Below are 24,457 nucleotides of genomic sequence, written 5' to 3' on the forward strand. Positions count from 1 at the left end.
TATGATACAGGCGCCATACATTTCCAGGGGAAATTTAATATGTTTTTGTTGTTGTTTTGTAAACATTACTATTTGAAAGGCTGGGAATCTTAGGAGAAAGCTACACCAGAAGGGGTCCTTATTTTGTTATCACTTTTAAGCCTTGGAAACCTGGGCACAGCAGGCCGGACTAGCAGGTGGATGATGATGCCATATCAGTGTGCTGATTAGCTAGGAGCTTCCGGGTTTCTGGATGAAGAGTGACTCTAGAGGTAGAATTAGAATACAAAAGTTCACTCTCTTCTCTCTTGACCCACAGCCCCTCTATCTTCTTTTTTCATAGATATTCCTTCTTTCCATGGTGCCATAGAACAGTCTTCCTCAGTTTCCTGAGCCCTTCATGGTGTGTGTAAGAAGCAAGGCAAAAAGTGGATGAATCCAGCAGGCCACCAGGTGCAGAAGGGACCAAACAAATGTCTTCTCAAAAGGAAATAACCATTTTCTAAGCTCACTCTTTGGTAGATCAGCTTTAGTTGGCTGCGTTTTGTTTTTACTATCGCCAGTTACTAACTAAAATACTACTTTTATGAAAAGGACTCTATAATACAAATTATGAAATAAGATTCTGTTTGAATTGTGGTTTGTCAACTATAAACTGGGGAGGGATAGGCCATTTTTAAACCTCTGTGCTTTTCTACTTAGGGATCATAATGGCATCTACCCCACAGGACTACCCGGAGAACAGATGGGCAGGTACGTGTCAGTATTTAAAATAGGACTCTCACCGGGTAAGCACTGTAGAAATGTTAGCTGCTATAGTTTAAATAAACACATCTCATTAGCTGCTGAAAGCCACTTCATACATCTCTCTGTCTAGGATATACTATGCAGCAATGCCCAAAATAAGATTTCCTTTCTGCTTGGGCATCACAGGGTCCTGATGTGTCTCCTCACTCAGGGTCCCAGGCCCAGGGAACATGTGTTCTCGGGAGCTGACTGCCCATTGAACGTTGCTCATTGCTTGACAAATGAAAGAAGATCTCTAGAAATCCTAAAATAAGCAAGCAAAAGCTCTTTGGAGCAGCTGAACCATGCATTCTTGCCCTAGGGGTCAAACTCTTGGATTGAGAAATATGGGTTTTGAATACAGTATGTAATAATCATTAAGCAGCCATCGGGTATTTGGAAGTTGTTGGAGACCATATTGTCCAGGCTGTGCTGACTGTTTTGCAATGGGAAAGGAGTTCATCTCCTTTCTGCTATCTTCTTGGACCCATGAGCTATATCTGACATCATCCAGACCCCATTTCCAACAGCCAAAGTTAAGCATCAAAATCTTAGCTTTCATTACACGTCACCTCTTTAAGACTTCCCCAAATGGAATTCTATCGAAAAGAGTGTAACGTAAGAGCAAGGTGGCCGAGAGAAGGTTACCACGACGTGGTAGGCTCATGTTTTGTTGGGTTTCTGCGGCACAGTCCATCTGGAAATGATGTTTCCAATTCCTTTCCACTGCATCTGTCAGTGCAGTGTCCTGTTCAATGGGCTGCATGAACGTTTGCCTTTTGCTGTCTTAATTCAACGACCCAGGAACAAACTCTCCATTTAGCTACATCCGAGAAGCAAACCGCTCAACTGATGAAGGCAGAGAAGGTATGATGAGAGAAGGGGGCCCATTTGCTGTTCCTGTATTCTAGCACATTCTCCGCTCGTTCTTTTCTTTTGACCTTGGCCTGCTCACTGATCTTTCCTCATGAAAGTAAGAGTTATTGAGCAAGATTTCTTCTAACATATGTTGCATCTCTGACATGCCACAAGTTAACTTACATACGTTTATGGACAATAATGCAATATAAACTATTTGCAGGAAAAAAAAAACCATTTAAAGAGGAATGGTCACCACCATTACAGTCTGTTTCTCCTGAAGGTCACAGAAGCTGTCTTTTAGCCAGTTAGCTGGCTTTTTGATGCTTGTAGCTTTAGTCTCCTGCCCTTGGGAACATATTTTAAGCATTTAGGATTGGTTATTTGGAAGAGTGGCTTAAGCTGAGTGTGGGGAAGAGTTTCTTTATCGTTAGTAAGTGTTTAATACAGTCTTATTTTGTAAGAAAGAACACTAATGTAAGACCAGATGCATACACACATTGTGGATAAAAATTGTTTGCAGGCCTGAATGGCAGCGGGTTCCAAGAGGACCAGCATCTCTCATTTGTGAGAGGCGCTAAATGACGGATTTCTCTCCCGAAGACACTAACTGTTGACTTCCCTTCTCAAGCCTTTAAGAGGAAGATTGATGCTTACTAGGGTCTCATTGTTAGAGTAACAGCCTTGCCGCTTGACTGCCGTGGTGTCTCTCTGATGGAGCTGTTACCTCCTGGTTGTTCATAATGGATTCTAGCACAGGAAAGGGGGCTGACAAGGGGCCAGGGACTGCGCGGGTCCCCACCTCCCAGCTGAGCCCTGTCTCCTCTGTCACTCCTCCTCCCTCTTTTCCCAGACTCAGCTCTGTTTTCTCCTCCCTCATCCCTTTTTTTTTTTCAGTTTGCCTCCTGCCTCACTGGGGGTGGGGAAATGACAGTCAGATCCCTCACTGGGCTGGAGGCCAAGCACGCCAATCCATTGGGCTGAGGCTGGCTGCCTGCCCAGTTTTCAGACAAAGACAGGTTGGGAACCCCCCTACAAAGAAGGCTCCACGGTCCCCTCCTCCCAGGGTCCTGTCTCTTCTTGGGCACTTTCTAGAACACCACCTCCATCCTAGGAAGCTGTGTGTGTGTGTGTGTGTGTGTGTGTGTACATGAGAAGAGAGGGAGAAAGAAAAAGACAGAGGCACAGGGGGCAGGGGGGAGAGAAAGAAAGAAGGAGGGAGGGAGGGAGCAATTAAAATTAGACAATCTGGTACCTATAAGGGGACCAAGGATTTCATGTACACAGCACATGACTCAGAGAATAAGACGTATTTTCAGAAGGAAAAATAAAGCAACTGGAACCAGGAAAAGCCCAAACACATGGTGGCTTTGAGTTTCAAACTTCACCACGAGTCTCCATCACAAACAGATCGGAAGTGCCGACTGACTCAGATTTGAACATATCTTTGAGGCTCCCTATCTGCACTGGAAGATCGCTGACTGGGAAATCACAAAACACTGGAGAAAATGCATGATTTTCAGAACGCTTGTAACCACAAAATGTTTTAACAGCTTACGTTTTTGAGAGTAAACTGCCTGGAGTGATTTTCCCTCTGCTTATTAATGAATTCTATTTAACCAAGTCAGAAATCTTGCTGTGGGGAAAGCTGGAACTGTGGGTTGGCGGTGGGGGGTTGGTGGTTGGTGGTTTCATTTCAATTTTTTTTGCCTGAAGGCACCTTTATAAAACTCCAGATGCAAAGCTCTCTCATAGAATTCCTCCTCCACCTAACACTCTGAAACATACAGCCTAACCTTACGACTGGCAGTCCAGGCCTCTGGAAGCCTTCCGAAGGGGCTGATCCATTAATGAGAGTGAGAGACAACAGGGAGTGACCCAAACAGCTGAAGGCCTCCGGCAGCAGAGAATCGGGCTCCGCATGCAGGAAAAGTGCCCACTGGGTGGGAGAGGAACCCCTCAGGATGGATAGCAAGTTTCTTTTCATCACATTAAGACCTGAGGCTTGCAGAAAGAGAAGTGATGGAAAAAAGGGGCCTGTTAGCAGCCTGGATTTATCTCTTGACAGATTCACTAGGCAACTACTTCTCTTTTATTGTTTATTATGATTATGTTTTCTGGTCTGCTGGGGATTGAACCTAAGACCTTATTCAGGCTATTCACCATTGAACATAATCTATGCTAAGGCTAAAGCCTTGGATAGATTATTTGGCCTTTCTGTGTTTGTTTCTTTCATACAAGAGGGGAAATAATATCTACTTTATAGGGCTGCTGTGAAGATGAACTAAATGTACAATATGCTGAAAACTGTCTGGTTCACAGTAGACTTTAGAACAGTGGATCAGATGTGAAAGCCAGCTGCTCTGAGTCCTGGGCCAGCATGAGAAGAGGCGGAAAGAACAGGCACAGGGCAAGGCCCACAGTGGCTTGAGGTTTACCTACTGGTCTCTTTTCATTATGATCAGTGGCTGTGCGGAAGGGTCTGTCCACTCTTCACAGCAAAGAGTATTGCAAGGCCTGGGAATTCCAGGATCAGAGGAACCCAACTGGAAACCGTGGCTAGAGCAGGAGGCAAAAGTAGAGCTGAAGAATCCAGAAGGCTCCCAAGACAGGGGCCACTTGTACCAGGTTCAAACTGATTTGTCGCCACTGGGCCCTAAAAAAGCCAATGTCCGAGCCGGTTCAGCCAAGAAATAGGTGCCTGAAGCAGGAAGTGGTGCTTTGGGGTAAAGGGAGGGTTGGAGAGGAGAGGTAGGTAGGTGAGATCTAGGGGTTGTCTGTCAAGCCCTCTGTGATACCGACAGAGGTGAGAGGCTCACCACCTGGGCCAGTTCTTTGTCTAGATCTTTTTTCTTAACAAGATTGCTCTTAAAATGACTGTGCAGTCACGTGTAGGAAGCTCCTGGCCCCAGGTGGATGGGGTTGAGGGCAGTGGGTCATGTGTGGCCTTTGGGAGGGCTGACACCATGTTACTCCCCCGCCTCCTACACTCTTCACTGAAGTGCTGGCGGACCCCAGCCACCGATCTCCAGGAGCTTCAGGAGTGAGCTGTGTCTGGGTATGTTTTGGAATCCAAAGTGTGGTCATTTCAGGGCAAGCTGATAATACGTAAGAGCTTTTGGCTGGATGTGGCAGCACATGAGTTAACACCAGCGCTTAGGACAGCAAGGCAGGGGGGGTCACGAGGTCAAGGCCAGCCTTGCCTACACAGCAAATTTGAGGTCTAGTTTATGTGACAAGACCCTGTATCAAAAAATGCAAAAAAAGTTTTCCTTGACTGATGATTAAATGCTTTGTTACTGGTTATTTTAATGCCGTTCATTTCTGAAGAATGCTCCATAAGTATATATTTATTAAGTTGGTAGAGTACTTGGTCAGTTTTGAGCTTTTCTATGCATATCAAATTTTGTTTTGTTTTGTTTGTTTGTTGAGACAAGGCTTCACTGTGTAGCCCTAGTTGTCTTGGAATGCCCTGTAGACCAGGCTGGCCTTGAACTCAAAGATCCACCTACCTCTGCCTCCCAAATTCTGAAACTAAAGATGTGCAGCACTATTCCCAGTGAATATCAAATTCTTCAGGGCCAAAATCTCTCCTAATTAAGGTGGAGTTAGAATCCCAACAAAAGCCAGTTAAGATGACTCAATAGGTAGGGACACTCGCTGTCAAGCTGATGACTTGGAACCCACATTGTAAAGGATAAAACTAATTTCCACAAGTTTTTCTCTGTCCTCTACATGTGTTCTATGGAATACACACACACACACACACACACACACACACACGGAATAAAAATATTTAAATCTGAACAAGCTAGCTAACAGGTCAGACCTTGATAACTTGGCCATCAGAAATACCCAGAAGGAAGTATAGCTTGCCTTGATCTCATTTTTTTTAGCCACATGCACCAGAGAGAGGAACCAGGAAGTTAACAATGAGATGCAATGAACACCTTGAACAAAGTGACACCTCGCATCCTGCTTATTCATGTTGTGTTTTCTTTTTTTCATGATGAAGTTTATGCTCTGGGAAAGCCATTTAACCTCCTTTGCTTCCCTGGCTTTAAAAAGAGCAAAAGTAAATAAATAAATAAATGCAAAAAACAGCTCCTTATCTACTATATGAGGATGTTAAGAGAAAAACGTGAAATAATTAATAGAAGGATTTGAACAGTGTCACCTACAGTACACAACTGTAATTATCTCACCTTTATTATCATCATAGCCATTATTAATGTAGAAAGTAAATATTAAGGAGCTCTGCAAGGAGAGCAATAGAACCAGAAAACCTGGGCACAGGGGTTCTTTCTAAGACTGATACTCCAAACAAGGACTATTCATGGAGATAATCTAGAACCCCTGCACAGATATAGCCCATGGCAGTTCAGTGTCCAAGTGGGCTCCATAGTAATGAGAACAAGGACTGTCTCTGACATGAACTGATTGGCCTGCTCTTTGATCACCTCCCCCTGAAGGGGGAGCAGAGTTACAAAGCCACAGAGAAAGAGAATGCAGCCACTCCTGATGAGACCTGATAGACTAAGATCAGAAGGAAGGGGAGGAGGACCTTCCTTATCAGTGGACTTGGGGAGGAACATGGGTGGAGAAGAGGGAGGGAGAGTGGGGTTGGGAGGGAAGGAGAGAAGGAGCTACAGGGGGGATACAAAGTGAATAGACTGTAATTAATAAAAATAAAAAATAAAAATAAAATGGCAAAGGGGAAAAAAAAAGATTGTTAAAAAAAAGGCAGACTTCTTTCCTCAAAACCCTGGGGTCAAAAAGATATATCTTGGATGAAAACTGTAGACTCTGACACCTTTCTCTTATCACCAATTCTTTGGGTGATTGAAAAAAAAAAAAAAAGAAAGAAAGAAAAGAAAAAAAAAACAGAGGAAACTAGCCTAATTGAACATAGTATAAACTATTCATTAGCAAACTAAGTAGCTACGCATTTAATAACCTATAGTGCCTCATGGAAAGCCAAGACACTGCCAAAAGTAATTGAAGTTTGCGATTCTCCAAACTGTTATTTAAAGCAGGGTTTGGCAAGGCTCAGCCAGCCTGCACCAATTTTAATTGTATTTTTAAAACTCAGGATGGAGATTGCATTTCTTTACCCGTTATTTGCATAGTGAAACCTCTTTATGGTGAATTTGCTTACAGTAAAACCTTACGCCGTGATTTTAGAGTTCAATCAGTGTGGGCTCCATCGATACCAAAACCCACACTTTAAGTTCTGACCTTTTAAATGATTAATTCCCGGTTGAACATTCCTTCCGATTTGGTCTCCCGCTTCCACGCCCCCTGACATCTAACAAGGCAGTGAACTCTATTACTACTAGAGAAAGCTTCTTGAGAGGCTTAATCTAAGGAGACTAGCTCACCGGGCCCTTGGGGAGATTTAGCAAGTGGCAAGATTTAAGCCACGGTTACCACACCCTGCCCTCCTGGACTTGGTTAAACATACATACACAGTGCATTTTGCACAAACTCTTCATCCCTGCCTCCACACACACACACACACACACACACTCTGCCACAGCAGTATGGACAAACTGAGCCCACATGTGACTTTTCGTAACTTTGTCCCCGTTGACTTTTTGTGCCTTACCACACAGGCACCTCAATCTCTGAAGGCTTTTAGAGACCCCTACCTTGTAAGAGCAGTTGTGGGTAATACCTCCCATAGGAGGTCACAGTGAGGATAGTTTGAGCCCCAAACAAAGGAAACGGCATTTGAAGAATGACAGGCTACATACAGCCATGCAGTGCTTGCCGAGGGCCACCGTAACTGCATAAATGCAGCAGCTTAGATGCATAACTCAAATGCAAGAAAGAGCCCCCGAGTGCTCCTCTTTGAATGAGGGTCTGGAACAGCTGCTGGTTACTCCAACCTGCACCAGTTCTATAAGATCTGTTCAGAACCCCTTTTGATCTTCACCTTCCAACCACCGAGGCTCAATTTGTTAACTTTTCTCTCTAGCTTTACCGTTGAACTCATCTTCCACATTTGCAAAGGTATTCGAAAAGGTAAACATGAGGGCAGAGTTTTCATGAGAGAATTGAGATTTCAAGTGGGCGGTTTGCTATCCAGAACTGTAATTAATATGAGAGGTTTGAGGTAGACTTAGATATTGGCAAGGTGCACAGTATCAATAATAGCCAAACAAGTGCCGCAGATGAACTCAAGGGACGGTCAGTGCAGATTCAGGGAGAGTATTTACTAAGCTCCACGCAGATCATCCAATGAGGCCTAAGGTTTCACATAACAATGGGTCTTTCGCTTGGCAGCATCTAGAAGAAACCAACCAATGGGCACAGGTGTCAAGGAGCAAGGAAAGTAGAGATCTGGAAGCCATAACCATAATGATAACTGATGAAGCTCTAGGAATGGAGGAGAACTCCAAATAGGCATACTTACTCTCATGCTAGAGAAAACCTCGATAGCACAATCAGACAGCAGACGCTAAGAGACGGAGACTGTGAGGGGCAGCCTTAGCTGTAAGACACCCATTTTCTTAACATTGCCAAGTGCTGGAAACCCATTTGCTCCTTGACCTTCACTCCCATTTTCTCTTTGACCTCTTAAGAACTATGAAATATGTCCAAAGAATATGGAGATATATGCACATTTCTAATAATTTTAAGTGAGTATAGGTGCAGCCAAATTGAAAGAGAACACTGTCGGGGGAACTGGGAAGACAGGAGGGAAGGGAAACTGAGGTCAGGATATAATATATGAAAGAATAAATTTTAAAAAATTAAAAGGGAACATTGCAGACCACAAGCCTTTCCTGCCCACTCTGCCTTCTCTCGGAAGTAACTGATACTCTTGCTTCTTTATTGCCATTATCCCCCACGTATATATTCCTCAGCTGTAAATGAATTAACTGTACTTGCTTACAAACTCTAAATACATGGAACAATAAAACATACACTAGCTTGCAGCTTGCCTCTTATTCTCATAGTTATGTTAGTGAGTTTGTGTGTGTTGTCATGAGTAGCTGAGGTTTGTTAGGTTTGTTAGGTCTTAGTGTTTTATGGTGCTTTTCTGCCCCACGAATTTGGTTGTGCTGGTTGGCTTTGTCAACGTAACACAGACGCTGGACATATCTGAGAAGAGGGAATCTCAATTGAGGAAATGTCGTCACATACTGGCCTGCAGAAAAATCTGTAAGAGGCATTTTCTTGATTGGTGATTTATGTGAGAGTCTCCAACTCACAGTCTGCGGCTCTCCCTGTCCCTCCACCCCCTGGGATCTTGGCCATTAGTCCCCTGTCCCTGAGGATAAAGGGAACAGAGGGAGGGGCTGGTGGGAGGTGCAGGCTTGGATGTCCATGAGCATGACAGAATGACCTCTGGATCAGCTGCTGGAGGAAGATCAATTTTCTTTGGGGTGAAGAAGGGTTAAATAGGACTTTGGGGGAAAGCCAGGGTAGGCAAATCTCATTGGCTAAGGGCTTAGAGTACTGAGATGCCTCATTTACAGGGAGGCTGCTGAACAGGTTCTACCTGGAGAAAATGAGCTGGACCTGTAATTTCCCTAAGGGCCACATGACATTCCTCACATAGAGGATGTGGGGATTTGGGCACTCCAGATAAGGCAAAGAAGAGGGAACCCCAACTGACAAAAAGGGAATCCAGTCAGGTAATGCCAGATTTCGACCTTAGCAGGAGGGTTTCCCAACATCTGTGCGGGTTGTCCCCCCTGGGCGGGTGGTCTGGGTTGGTATTAGAAAGCAGGCTGAGGAAGCTTCAAGGAACACGCTATGGGGGCAACCGAGTAAGCAGTGTCTCTCTGTGGTCTCTGTTTCAGCTCCAACCTCCAGGTCCTGCCCCGAGTTCCCTTCATGCTGGACCATGTTTGTAATGTGTAAGCCAAATCTTTTTCTTATCAACTTGGTTTTGGCCACAGTGTTTTATCACAGCAATAGGAAGCTAACTCAAACACTGGCATATAGAATTGTAATGTGTATGTGTGTATGTATGTACGTATGTATGTATGTATGTTCATTGGGTTGTTTGTTTGTCTGGAAGTAGGGGCTCTCTACATAGCCCTCTCTGTCCTGGAATTCATACAGAGCCACCTGTCTCTGCCTACCAAACGCTGGATTAAAAGCATGTGCCACCATATCCAGCTCTGAAGCTCATTTCTTTTCCAGTAGTTTAAATCTGACAGTGTTGCCAAACCCTCTCAACAATTCTATTAATCAACTCATTTATATTTTGAGATTTTTTTCTGTTTCTATGCTTTGTATCATCTATAAACAATGGCACTTAAAATGACAATTTGATCTTTGTTTTTCTGTTTTTTTTCTTTGTTATCCTAGCTAAGATGATTAGGGCAATCTAGATTAAAATAAGAATAGCAGACATTCTCGTCTTTTGATAATTTAAAAGGAATGTTCCCTCTGGAAAAGTAGTGGTGGGTAAAGGCTCTTTCCAGAACCAGCTGAACCGAGCCAATCCCTAGAATCTACAAAAGGGTAGAGAGAGAGAACTGACAGCATAGAGCTGTTCTCTGACCTCGGAGCATAGAGTGTGATACAAACACTACCCCTGCACCACATCATGCATGTGAACACACAGGATGATGATGAATGATCTTAAAGGAATACTCAACATTTTTATCTGTCAAACATTCCACTCCAAATTTTCATAGAGAGATTGGCAAATTTTTGGCACAAGAAAATTTGACTTTTTTAGAATTTAAATGATGAAATAGAGATTGCTGTTTACAACTCTTCTTGGAATTCTTGAGATAATCATGTGATTATTTTCCTTTTTATCTGTTAATTCAGGCATTGGTTTTCAAATGTCAACTGTGTGTCCCTAAAGTAAAACCAACTTGGCTATTAGTGTTGCTCTTTAAGAGCTCTGCTCGTTTAGCTTTCTGAAAATATGTGTGCGTTTTCTTGCATTCCCGAATGAGGTTGGCCTGACCTGTGTGTAGTTCAGTACTTATTTCTGTTTCATTCCATTTCTATCACATCTCCAAAGCTTGATTTGTAGCACTTTCTTGATGTCTAAAGATAATTTTTTCAGAACTACCATTAGAGGCTTTGCTTGCAGCAAACTAACAAGTTTCATGTAGTCTGGAAATGTGGAGATTCTGTCTTCCTTTTCCAAGTACGTTTTCCAGGCCTTCAGCATTCTGGAACTGTCTGGCTCTCGTCCAGCTCTCTTGCTAAGAAAGCTGCTCTCAGGGCAGAGAGATCGCTCAGTATTAGGAACACTGCTTTTGCAGAGGACTCAAGTGTGGTTCCCAGCACCCATGCCAGGCAGCTCACAATTGCCTGTAACTCCAACCTGGGGAGAGCTTGCTCCCTCTTCTGGCCTCTGAAGGCAACTGTGCTCATGGACACATGAACGCACCTAGACACACATACCCACATAATGAAAAACAAACAAAGAAAAGTGCTCTCAAATAGTTACTCTGCTGAGGAGTGGGGCTTGGCTGCCCAGCTCTTTGTAAGGCTATTTCTTCCTCGTGGTTTTGGTTGTTTGGTTTATGGGCTATATTTTCCTCCTGTTTTTAGTTTTACTGTATTGTGCCAGACTGAATTTTATCTTAATTAGACTATTTGAAATTAATGAAGTCTCTTACTTACTTAACGTTTAATTTTTGTTGTTTATTATAGTGTGAGAGAGAAAGTGTGTGTTTGTGTCTACTTATGAATGCAGGCACACTCAGACCACAGTGCCTGTGTGGAATTGGTATATTTCTTCAGTTCTGGAAGTTTTCAGTCATTAGCCCTTCAGATTCTGTCTGTGCTTAATTGTCCCTCTTCTGTCCTTCTGGGACTCTGGAAACCTGCTTTCCAGTCTAAGGAAGCCCACCACATCTCCATTTCCATCAGTGATCACTATTGTTTTGTTTTCCTGTGCTGCTTCCCGGATATTTTTTAATAGATCTCTTCTTCTACTAAGCCTACCCATTTCATCTCATCCTATATAACATCCAGTTATAGTTTGTGTTAGCCAGTGAAAATTTGTATGTATATCACATGTACAGTCAAATGATATGAAAATACTTAAGATAATTATGTATTTTTAAATTATATTTTAAAGATTTGCTTTGATAAACAGTTCAATAGCTTTGGCAAAGGTATCTAGGCAAATACACTTTCTGCCCCCAAATAAACTTATGATTACATAAAAATCATGCATAAACAAGAGTAAATAGAAGAATATTGTCAAATGTCAATTATGCAATATTAATAATTGTCACTTCATCTTTTAAAAGCTACATACTTTTTAATTAAATTTTTATTTTTTATATTAATTACAGTTTATTTAAACTACATACTTTCAACAAAAGTTTCTTAAGAGAATTTTAAAGCAAATCTTTGAGAGCCTGTAACTTCAAATGAAATGGAATTCCATCTGAAAGTACCTTAGCTCACATCTCTAACTGATTAGAATGCCTGCCTGTGTGTGTAGCAGAATCAAGACGCTATAATTATACCTAAGTAAGGCAGAGAGTGTGTGTGTTCATGTGTGTGTGTGTGCACACACATGCAAGTGCACGCGCTAAGGAATGTTATACAGCATTTGCAGAAATTCAATTCAGTTCTCTAAAAATATGCTCTGCTATTTCATCATTCATTATTTCTTCCACATGTTTTCAAGCCCATGATCTATTTCTTGAAATATATTATGCGTACCTTAAAAAGCATTCTGTCTGAACCTGCCATGATCTGCGGTCCTTATGAGCCTGTTTCTGCTGTACTTAAGTTACTGCTCATTGTGACTTACTTCCTGGTGTGTTTAGTTGATTTTCATTGTTGGATGCTTGATATTCTTGGAATCTTACTTATGAGGATTATTTAGGGTCTGACAGAGAGATATGTTCTTTACGAAGGGTATGCATTTGTTTGCACCAATCATCAGGTGGCACAACTATTCCAGAGGTCACTCTCGATTAAATTCTTGGCTCGAGCTTTTTCAAGCTACTCAGGGAATGTGGATTCAGGCAGTAAATCTGAGATAACTGGAGACACAAGTTCTCAGCGGTAATTTATAGTTTTCTTACCTTTCCTCAGCATCAAGGTTAAACACTGTAAATTTTCTTTACTGCCCTTGGTTGAGGACGGGAATAAGGAGAAATGACAAGATTATTCCTAGTTCACATTAAGCCATTTGTACAACTCTTTGACACGTAGGCTTTTGGCCTCCTCACTTTGGTGTCATCTGAGGTTTTTAAAAATATTCCCAATACCATGGAATTTGTAAAAGTGGGAGTTGACATTCATCTGATAGAACAGTTGCCTCACTTTGTGGGCTAACACTCTCATCCATGGGTTTAAGATGGGGCTTTTCATATACCATTTTAGATTTGAGTTCTAAGTGTGTGCAGAAGGAAGGCTCATCCAGGAAGGGGAAGTAGTCAGTTATGTAACAAATGCTGTTCTCACCTTCTGAACAGTGAATCTGGAGAAAATCTAGTCAAGAAATACACACACACACACACACACACACACACACACACACACCACAAGTATACACATAAATGGGAATAAATTGGAGTGAAGAAACCTGATTTTTTTTTTTTCAAATATCACACTCTCTGGAAACAAGAACCACAGCAGACCGATGTCTGTGCTAAACCATGCTTGGAGACCGAGTTCTTTGGACACAATTCCTTTCCTGTATTATAACTCAGTCATGTGACATATGTCTGTCTTATGGCCTCAACTATGCTGATTCTTTCCGGAATAAATTTCATCATTTAGTATGTGCCTTTCAGTACTTACCATGGTGAGATAAAGGGGTAAAACTAACTGAACCAAGAAACTAAAAATATGTTAATTAATGCCTGAACTGATTTAATTACTCACAAAAAGAGATCAGGAAGAAAAGATTGGTATTTTCATGAGTATCAGTAACACTTTCTCCAATACTTTCACTGTCTTCAACTTTTTTAATTAAAAAAATTAGAATTTATTCACCTTTTATCCCAATTGTAGCTCCCTTCTTCATCTCCTCCTGGTCCCACCCTCCCTCTTCCTCCCCATCCCCCCTAGTCCACTAACAGGGGAGGTCCTCCTCCCCTACCATCTGACTCTAGCCTATCAAGTCTCATTAGGACTGCCTGGGTCCTCTTCCTCTGTGGCCATCCTGCTGGAGGGAAGTGATCAAAGAGCAGGCAACAGAGTCTATGTCAGAGACAGTCCCTGGTCCCCTTACTAGGGAACCCATATGGAGACTGAGCTTCCTATGGGCTACATCGAGCAGGGGGTCTGGTTCTTCTCCAGGCATGGTCCTTGGCTGGTGCATCAGCCTCTGCAGGCCTCCCTGAGCTGATTTGTTGGCTTTGCTAGTCTCCTTGTAGAGCTCTTGTCCCCTCTGGGTTCTTCATTCTTCCCCCCTTCTTCCATAAGACTCCCTGTGCTCTGCCCAAAGTTTGGCTGTGAGTCTCAGCATCTACTTCGATCCCCTGCTAGGTGGAGTCTTTCAGACGACATTTATGATAGGCTCCTGTCCCGTTTCCTATCTTCCACTGCTTCTGGGGTCTATCCTATTTGCCCTTCTGACTGATAATTAAGCATCCTCCCTAGAGTCCTCGTTATTTAGCTTCTTTAGGTCTGTGGATTTTAGTATGGTTACCCTGCATTATATGGCTAATATCTGCTTAATACATGAGTACATACCTTGCATGTCTTTCTGCTTCTGGGTTACCTCATTCAGCATGATCTTTTCTAGTTCCATCCATTTGCCTGCAAATTTCATGATTTCCTTGTTTTTCATAGCTGCATAGTAACTATTCAACATAGTACTTGAAGTTCTAGCTAGAGCAATAAGACAACTAAAAGGATACAAATCGGAAAGGAAGAAGTCAAAGTATCACTATTCTCAGATGATATGATAGTATACATGAGTGACCCAAAAAATTCTACCAGGAAACTTCTACAGCTGATAAACATTTTCAGCAAAGTGACTGATACAAAATTAACTCAAAAAAAAAAAAAAATCAGTAACCTTCCTGTATACAAATGAAAAACGAGCTGAGAAAGAAATTAGGGAAACACCCTTCACAACAGCCACAAAAAACATAAAATATCTTGGTGTAACTCTAACCAAGCAAGTAAAAGACTGGTATGAAAAAAACCTAAGTCTCTGAAGAAAGAAATTGAAGACAATATCAGAAGATAGAAAGATCTTGCATGCTTATGGATTGGTAGGATTAACATAGTAAAAATGGCCATCCTACCAAAAGAATTCCAACACAATTCTTTACAGATCTTGAAAGAACAATTCTCAAATTCATATAAAAAAAAACAAAAACCCAGAATAGCTAAGACAATCCCATATAATAAAATATCTTCTGGAGTTATCTCCATCCCTGACCTCAAGCTGTGCTTTCGTTATCTTGTAGGACCTAGTCCAGATGTGAAGGAGCTTTCTGAAAGATGATTAATTCTCAAAGGTCTTTATGAGTCTGAAAGAAAATCTTAAAGCTGTGTGTGGGGATTCAGATGGAAATGAATGGAATGCTTTACGAGAGACATGGAAAGAACTTCATTCTCTCTAGAGGAAAGGTAAGGAGGCAGAGTGGAAGCATGAAAGTAGGGAGATGTGGTCAACTATAAACAGATGAGGTGGCCAAAGACCTTCTCAGCCCATCAGTGTCTGTGATCTAATATTCTACTTCAAGGTCTTAGGCTTGTGGAACTGCCCCAACATCCAGGAAAGTTGGTTATGATCCCAGAAGTAAGGAAGAGACATGTGTGCAAATTATAGAAAGAAAGCTGCTTCCTGTTAGGGTCAGTGCTAAAGCTGAATTGGCAATCCAGTAAAGAAGAGGAAATTGTTTGACTACATAATAAAAGGTGGCTACCATGAAACTTCAAGTCCCTGAGAAATTTGATGGACTTCAGTCCAGAGTTTCAAGGGCAGATGTTTGCGTATAACACTTGGGTCATTGTTAATATTTGTAGCAAGTTCAGCAGCTTTTGAAAGTCCCTGTAGCTTTCAGCAGTTAGAAGTCACTATCAAGGCCTACCCACAGTCTTATTCTTCCTCCGCCATGGCTTTATGAAAAAGCTCTGCTCTAGCTCTGCCTCAAGCAGTGCTTTTCAATGCTATATACACATGGGAATTCCTGGGATAGCTTAGACCTACGTGCCTCACTCTGGGCGTTCTGCTTTAGTCGATCCGAAACATGGGTGTCAAGACTGAAATCTTCCAAGCGACAGCAATGGTATTTATAAAGATGTTGTCAAATGGCCATGTGAGAAGGTAAAAAGTATAGAGAACGTGAGAGATAAAGATGATAATGAAGCATGTTAACTCTGATGAAAACGCATCTCTACATAATCCTAGTTCATACTGGAGCTGGAAAATGAAAGTTAAGAAAATAAATAAGTGTTTTGTAAAGCCCACCTTTTGAGACTAAAACCTGTCTAGCCACGCAGTTTATCTCTGTTACGTTTACATGAATAAGGCTGACCTTGACTTTGCTATGATACTCCTGCCCAGGAAACTAAAGCTGAAAAGTAGAGTATTGGTTGTTTCAAGAACTCCCCTCATTGTGCACAACCCTAGGTGCTATACCTCCAACACAACTCCTGCACTTAAGGCTCAGATAACATCTCTGAAGAAGAGGCAAAAAGACTGTAAGAGCCAGAGGACAGAGATCTGCTGTGATATTGTGTCTTCTAGGAGTGAAGGGGAAGCTTCAGCTCCAATACCTCAACAACATGGCTGCCTAAACAGGACCGGAACATGACCAACACCAACAGAAATGCTGGCATGGAGAGTGAAAAGTCACAGGACCCATCATTACCCAAAGAACTACTGGAATGCACCTAAGGAACGCTGCGCTCTTGAGCAATAGTCCTCCCCAGAGATGAGCACCATCATTAGTTATCCAGTACCAAGTGGTCAGCTCTGAAAATCACACACACACACCAATATTTATATATTTAGGCATTTCTATTTATACAGCAATAACAGCTAAAGGAAAAGTAATGATTTTGAGAGGAAGCAGGAAGGGTAATCGGGAGGGACTGCAGAAAGGAAAGGGGAGAAAGAAACGACACAATTTTATTTTAATTAAAAAAAATTTTTCCCTCAAATTCATTCATTGTTTTCCCATCCACTATCCCTTCTTGGGATAACTGATGGATACAGAGCTGTTGCCTTTTACTTTGAAACGTACTTTACTCTTTACTTTGAAACTCTGCCCCTTCTGTGTCTACTCAATCTTTATAACATAGTAAACTTCCCCCAGTTCCAATCTAAAGATACACCTGAGCTCAGACCCCCTCCCTCCAGCCTTACATCTGTCCTGACCTTGTCCTCCGAGTCCTCAATGCCCCTCAGACATCTTACAGGAGACGATTCTCTTTCCTTAAGCAAGCGGCAAACTGGGCTTTGTTTCATCAACTGGCCATTGGGTCTTTTCTCGGTGGTATGTATTAAAACCTCAGTTGAAACAGTTTTCTTTTGGGGGGTGATGGCTCTGCAATTTACAGACACCGTTTGTAATGCTTCAACTGCATTTTCAAGGTTGATGTCACTAATCAGGTTTTTATAGATGAGGACGTGGGATTTGGCGCCTTACTGCTAGTGGCACGACTGTGTTTAAGGCAGGGATTTTAGCCCAGGTGTTTTCGATTCTCAAGCCTTAGTTAGCTCCATGGCAACGCAGTGAAGCCTGAAGCCAGGTCCGGTCTGGCCAGCTGGAGGGAACATGTGAGGTGTTACTCATTTTAATGAGTTGACACCAGCAGCTACTCTCCCAGTGGGACCCCACAAACACAGCTAGATAATTGAGGCCAAAAAAAAGAGTATAAAGCTGTTTTGTTTTGTCTTTTTTTTTTGTTTGTTTGTTTTTTTTTAGATACCTTGATGTGTTTTAAATCTTTAGCCGGCTAGTGGATAGGTAATTGCTTATTAAATTATTTATTACATCTTTGTATATATGGCATACTATAATAATTTCTTTCTTCTTTTAAATTTTATCATCAAGTATTTTATCTTATACAAAAATAGCAAGTGTATTGGTCCCTTATATGTTCTTGCCCAGCTTCAGTGGTGACTTAGCCAAGTTAGTATATACCGCTGAAAGATAAAGATTTTAAACATATGTATATGGAAAAGGTAAGTCATTAAAAACAACGCAAAACCATGTCAGACTAAAATAAATTAACTGCAGTTTTTAATTCTAATTAGATATACAGCCAGTCTCCAAATACCAGCCATAACAGAATCACAACATTCCATATCAGTGGTTTTCAACCTTTAGTGCTGTGACCCTTTCATACAGTTCCTAACCATAAAATTATTTTTGTTGCTACTTCATAATTTTGCTACTGTTATGATTGTAATGTAAATAAATGATATGCAGGATATCTGATATGCTACCTCTGTGAAAGGGTCATTCAACCCCTGAAGGGGTCGCAACCCACACGTTGAGAACCTCTGTTCTAGAGTGAGTCTGGACAACTGGAACAGCTTGGGCTGATTCAAGGTTGGTTTAAAGCTTCATTTAAGTTAAAGGACAAAACATCGTCCTAGATCAGGCTGACCTCACACTCGTGTGGAGTCTCTGCCTATGCCTTCCCCGGAGCTAGAGTTATAGGTCTGTGCCACTATTCCTGGCTCATTCCAGTTCGTAGAAAACATTCTTCCTTTTCCTTCTTCTTCATTCTTAGTTAACAATATTTCCAAGGAGCAATAAAGTAGCTGTCAGGAATGCTGAGAACCAGAAGAAAAACAGCCAGAGATTATACAGATGGAGGTTTTACTGCTAAAAATCTCAAGGCACTTTAATCAAAACCCATCCTTTCAGGGTCATTGTCTCCATAATATTTTCATGTAGAAATGAAAAAGGATGGAGATAGTAAAAGAAGGTGAGGAGGAGGTAGAGAAACAATCGAGGAAGAAATGGAAGAGGAGGGGGCAAGGGCAGGAGGGAGGAGGCAGGGGACAAAACTAACAGGTGCCTTTGAAATCATATAATGATAGATTAATCTTGTCTTTCTTTCTTCCTGAGTCGTATAGTTAGAGCTTGTCAGGTCACCTGTCAAAATGTAATTAGGAACTCTCAATCCTGCAACTTTATATTCTTCCCCATTCCCTAGTAGACATGCCTAGTCCTGATGAGGCATCCCAACGTGGCGGTCGTCCTGTTAGCTAAACAAATATCTGCCAAAACATTAGGCAGATGGTTATCAAATGATTTTCACATTCCCCGTATGAAGATCCCTGCGCACTGCCGATGACAGGATTACACCGGGACTAAAGCAAATTAACCAGAAGAGGGGAGGAGAAGGGAGCGAATCCTATTAGTTAGGACCACACATGTGGTTAAATAAAAGCAGAAAAAAAAATTCTAGCACTGGGTTTTACTCACAGCAGCCCAAGCTTTCCCAGAGGGGTTGGAAATGCGTGTGATGTGCTTTGTCCGTTTCTACTCATATGGATTGCTTTGCATCATAGGGTTTCTTGAGAGACCCTGAGGTCATCCCACAAGCCTGCCATCATCCCTCCAAGTGATGTCCATGGTATGGGTCCTATGGAGGTGCGCTCCTGCTCTCATTTTAGAATCTTGAGGCTATTGTTTCTTTTCACATGTAAAAGATAATTGCTCCCCCTCAGACATCACCTGCTTGGAGACAGGAACATTAAAATGAGTGCTAGCAAGGGGTAAAACTTGAGTCTGCTTAGTGTGTGGGTTGTGTAACAAACCCTGGGTAAGTTTCTTGATCTGCGCTTAATTTGAACCAGGAGCTAGCCTGACATTCATTTGAGGATCAAATGAGATTCTTTTCGTCAGCCTACTATGAGCTGGGAAGACTTATCGCCAGCCACACTCGGGTAGCTTCTTAATACCTTTCAAAAATACAAGTACTTCCATCCTAATAGGTTTTTAGCTTGAGATCTAATCATCCACTCTTGAATTAAGATGCTTGAATGAAGCCAACTCATTTGGAACTAAGCGCTTTAATGTCAACAGAGACATATGGTAGGGAGACGGAATTACAGAAGCTGTCTTCTAAAGCATCCGTTAAGAAGGCAGGACCAAGACCCCAGCGCCATTATGAGTTTACTCATTTATTTCTCAGTAAATAATCGAGAGTAATATCATCTCAGCAGCCTGGAAATTCTCTAATAATTACATGCCTGGGATAAAGGTGCATTCCCACCTGAAGGGATTAAACCATTCCCTGGATGTATAATTACTTCTTTTGAAAACAGTGTTGTTTTCAGATCAAAGAAGATATATACCATGTGTTATACACACTGTGCAAATACATAGCCTATATATACATATCTGTGTCAAGACTTCTATGAGACAGCTGCAGCCAGGTTGCAAATATCAGGGCATGGGTCGCCATCTGTAAGAAGGTATCACCTAACCCATGGAATCTGGCGTCATAATAATGTGTAGCTGAGCTCACCTCTGACGTGTCACGTGGGAAATCATGATAACAAGAATTTGTGGAACACTGGATCTCTGAGATTGTGTTGTTGATCTTACATGTAGGTAATCCACCAAGGGTAAGAGTGTTAGTTCTGTTCTCCCTGTACCCTGAGCCCAGCATGTCTAGACAGGACTGATCCTCTCTCCAGGAAGGTAACGGGTCCTGAAGTGAGATAGTGACACACAGACAGAGCTGAGTGAGAATGGACACGTGTTACAAGAAACCCTTAGTTATTGATAGTTAATGTAGCTTTGTTTGGTATAAATGTCTGATGATTCTCAGGCCTACAGCACACATTTGAGGATGGACCTATCAGTAGATACAAATGCATGACGCAGACAAGAATTCAACGTATACCCAGGTCCAGAAGAATACAAACCTGTGTGCATCATGATGTCAACCACAAAGATCTGGGGCTTAATGTGATGTAATTAAATGTTTAATTATCTACTTTTGAAGCCTAAGTCACTCAGGTTAAATATGTGTGGAGTAATAAAAGTCATGAATTATTCAGTGTTTACTATGGAGAATGAAGCTGTGATTTCATGGAAGGGGGAGATACATGGAATGTCGTGATGACAGGCTGATAAGAGATTCCCCTGAGGATCTGGCTGGGTGGACACGATTCCTCAAGGGTTTGTCAACAAGGCCTTTTGTTCGCAGGGGAGGAAATGGCAGATTTCTAAAGAGAGATGAAGGCAAAGACAATGTGTAGATTAGAGACATTCAGGGATAGGAGCAAATGGGGAGGATACATGAGGCTGATTCGTCAAATGGTAGAAGACACTCAGGACAAAAAGATCTTCTAAGCAGTGAACAGACTAGCTTAGAAAATGTGCCTTTATAAAAGTGGTGTGTGTGTGTGTTTGTGTGTCTGGTGTGTGTGTGTGTGTGTGTGTGTGTGTGTATGGTAGGGGCTCGGTGATGGAGTTCCTGTCCAGAATGTGCAAGCCGTTGGCTTTTATTCCTAGCATAGAACAAGAGATGGAAAGAAAGGGTAAGGACAGATAGGAAGAAAGAAAGAACAACAGGTGGAATGGTCAAGCAGAAGAGTGGAGAACTTTGAAAATCAGAAGCCGTTACAAGGGCAGGATCGGAGTGGGCAAAGTAGTGAGCAGAAGGAGCAGAATCAATCAGCCGGGCACCCACAAAATGTTTACCTGTCACGAGCCGGAGCGGATGCATGTGCACAGTATGTGTGCGGTTGCCTCTGACGGCCACAGGGTGTCAGATCCTCCAGAACTGGAGTCACAGCTTGTTGTGAATTGCCATGTTGGTGTTGGGAACCGAATCCAGGTCATCCACAAAAGCAGCGAGTGCTCTTAGCCACTGACTCCTCTCTCTAAGCCCCTTTTGCAAATCATTACATTGGACTTGACTTCACATCTTGCAGCTGAATAAATACCAAGTTTACCTGTAAGGATGCTAGATCTAACCATGTGATCATTTCTATGGATTAAAAACCGTAGAACACCGATGATAGAATGTTGCTACATTATGGATGTAATGATTTTTTTTTGTAATCTTGAATTAGAAAAGACTTTTTATTTTTTAATTAATTCAATTTACATCTCAGTAATAGACCTCTTCCTTCTCTCCTCCCAGCCCCATCCCTTCCCTTGTCCCCTCTCCCTTATTTCTCAGAATAGGGGCCCCCTACCCAGACACTTCAGCTTATGTATTCACATGAGGACTGAGTTCGTCTTTCTTTGTCTTCCTCCCGTGAGGCCTTGTAGGGAAGTCCCATCAGGGGGAAGTGATCCATGTCAGAGATATCCCCCACTCCCCCAACTAGTGGGCAGACATGAAGTCTAAGATGCCCATCAGACTTATCTTCTTGGGGTCTGTGCATTGTAGTATGTCTGTCCTGTGCTATATGACTAAAATCATCTTATAAGTGAGTAGATACCATGTGTGTCTTTCTGAGTCTGTATTACTTCACTCAGGATGATCTTTTCTAGTTCCATCCATTTGCCTGAAAATTTCACGATTTCCTTGTATTTAATGGCTGAGTTACCATTCCATTGTGTAGATGTACCACAGTTTCTTTATCCATTCTTCAGTTGAGGGACATCTAGGTTATTTCCAGTTTCTGGCTATTATGCTAAGTCATCAAGTAAAGGAAAATCAAAATGGCTCTGAGATTCCACCTTACACCCATCCAAATGGCTAAGATCAAAAACTCCAGTATCGGCACATGCTGGCGAGGATGTGGAGAAAGGGGAGCCCTCCTCCATTGCTGGTGAGAGTGCAAACTTGTACAAACAGTTTGTAAATCAATCTGGTGCTTTCTTAGAAAACCAGGAATATGCATACCTCAAGACCCAGCTACACCATTCCTGGGCATACACCCGAAAAATGCTCTACCATACAAGATCATTGGCTCAACCGTGTTCATAGAAAAGAGTTTTTAAACTGTAACAGAATTCAAAAGCATAAATTCAACCACTTAAAATAAACCTTTTCACAAAAAGTTATAATTACCATAAAAAGTTTAAAAACACAAAAATAAAAGTAAGCATTCATGTTTACAAACATCCTACATATTCATATTTATAGGTACATGAAAACAAAATGAAGTTTAAGACAGACAAGGAGAGACAGCCTATGGGTAAATCACCTGCAACCAAGCCTGCAAACCTGATCCCTGGCCTGGACGATGTGGAAGGAGAGGACCAGCCTCCACAGACTGTGCTCTGACCTCTGCATGGCTGCCATGCTGGGCCCAGTCATGCACGCGTGCGCGCACGCACGGACACACACAAGATTTTAAAAAAATGTAAAATAGTCTTTCAAAAAGAAATCAAACATGAAGATAAATTACAAACTCAAAAAATGTTTTCAATGCACATATAGACATGATTAATATTTTAAATATCTCAAGAACTTCTATAAATGCCCTTAAAAGACCAATTAAGTCTTTCATTAACAACCTATTATAAGGTAAAAATGCAATAAGAACAAGAGTTCAAAGGTCAAGACATTCTGCTAGATGGAGGGATGCTCAGTCTTGCTTGGAATACTCAGATGCAAACTAAAATTAGAGTGAGGTAATGTTGACCCCTCCCCCAATTAAGCTGTAGAAGCCCAAGAGTCTAAGAACATATTGCATTGACAAACTCATGCACTTCTCATGGTATACAAGTTCAATGAAGGCCATTTCGGCTTCACCAATCAAAATTACTCAAAAGCATATTCTGCTCCAGACATCCCATTCTGGAGGATTCATCCTACAGATGCTCTTGCTCATGTGAGAAATGACAATGGCATCATTGTTAATTGCATAACTGTTTGCCAAATCAAAAGATGGGGAGTGATCTGAATGCCCATTATTGGGAAAAGGCCTACGCAAAGATGTCCATGCCAAAGACATGTGGAAAGAGAACAGGAAACACAAAGAGAACTAACTTTCAAAAGGCCAATAAAGAGCGGGGGGGGGGAGCAGCCTTACCAGGCCACAGTAGAGGACAATACAGCCACTTTTGATGTGAACTGACAGACTAAGATCAGAAAGGAGAGGAGAACCTCCCCTATTAGTGGACTTGGGGAGTGGCATGCAAGCAGAGGGAGGAGGGAGGGTGGGATTGGGAGGGGAGGAGGGAGGGGCTTATGGGGGGATGCAGAATGAATAAAGTGTAATTGATGAAAAATTAAAAAAAAAAAAAAAGAAAAAAAAAAGAGTACAAGCATGTACATTCTACAAGTGTAAAACTTCTGCTGAAGCCTGGTGGTTGTGAGAAGAGGAACTGGTTGCCGAGAGAAACACGCAGATTCTGCACCCGCCACTGTATCTTCTCTTACTTCTTGAATTTTGATTCCTCTTCATATGTGCCTTGTTCACAAAGTTAAAATGTTAATTCAGCTACAACCAGTTGATGTCAACACTCGTTGAAAGAGGATTAGGTCTTACTGCAGAGACTCATACGCCTGTCTTGAAAACAGGAAAACACAGACATAAAATCTCAAACCTGACATAAAAATAACTAAAATATTTTGTGAAGTTATCATATTATTATGTGTAATTATAATAATTACACTTTAAATAAGTGAGTATTAAGATAATTCATTTCCAGCACCACAATTAGATGGAACTTTCTAGAACACAAATTTGATAATGCCATCTTCCTTCTGTAGATCTCTCCATTGCTCGCGCTACCTCAGAGTAATAAAGCCTCAATTTCCTTAATATAAACTATAAGGCCTGTAGTTGGCTGGCCTCACCTTGCAACTCCAGCTTCATTTCTCATTCCCTTTACTATTTTGTTCCAGTAATCCTGAATTCAATGTCGTCTTTAAGAACTGATCTCTACTGCAGACCTTTACTTTAGCCCGTTTGTCTTCCCGGGTTCCTTTGGCTTAAGGATTTCACCTCCTCTCTCCTTTTATCTCTGTATCCTCAGTG

General features: G+C 41.8%; 1 long non-coding RNA gene across 1 annotated transcript; it reads left to right on the forward strand.

Annotated features, from left to right (window-relative positions):
* Positions 1 to 679: 679 nt before the first annotated feature.
* LOC132646774 (uncharacterized) lies at positions 680 to 22,811 on the forward strand. Its single transcript, XR_009585019.1, has 3 exons — positions 680 to 732; positions 9,438 to 9,494; positions 22,615 to 22,811. It is a non-coding gene; the product is annotated as an uncharacterized LOC132646774 (long non-coding RNA).
* Positions 22,812 to 24,457: the final 1,646 nt, after the last annotated feature.

This window comes from Meriones unguiculatus, chromosome 12, assembly GCF_030254825.1.
Source record: "Meriones unguiculatus strain TT.TT164.6M chromosome 12, Bangor_MerUng_6.1, whole genome shotgun sequence".
NCBI lineage: Eukaryota > Metazoa > Chordata > Mammalia > Rodentia > Muridae > Meriones > Meriones unguiculatus.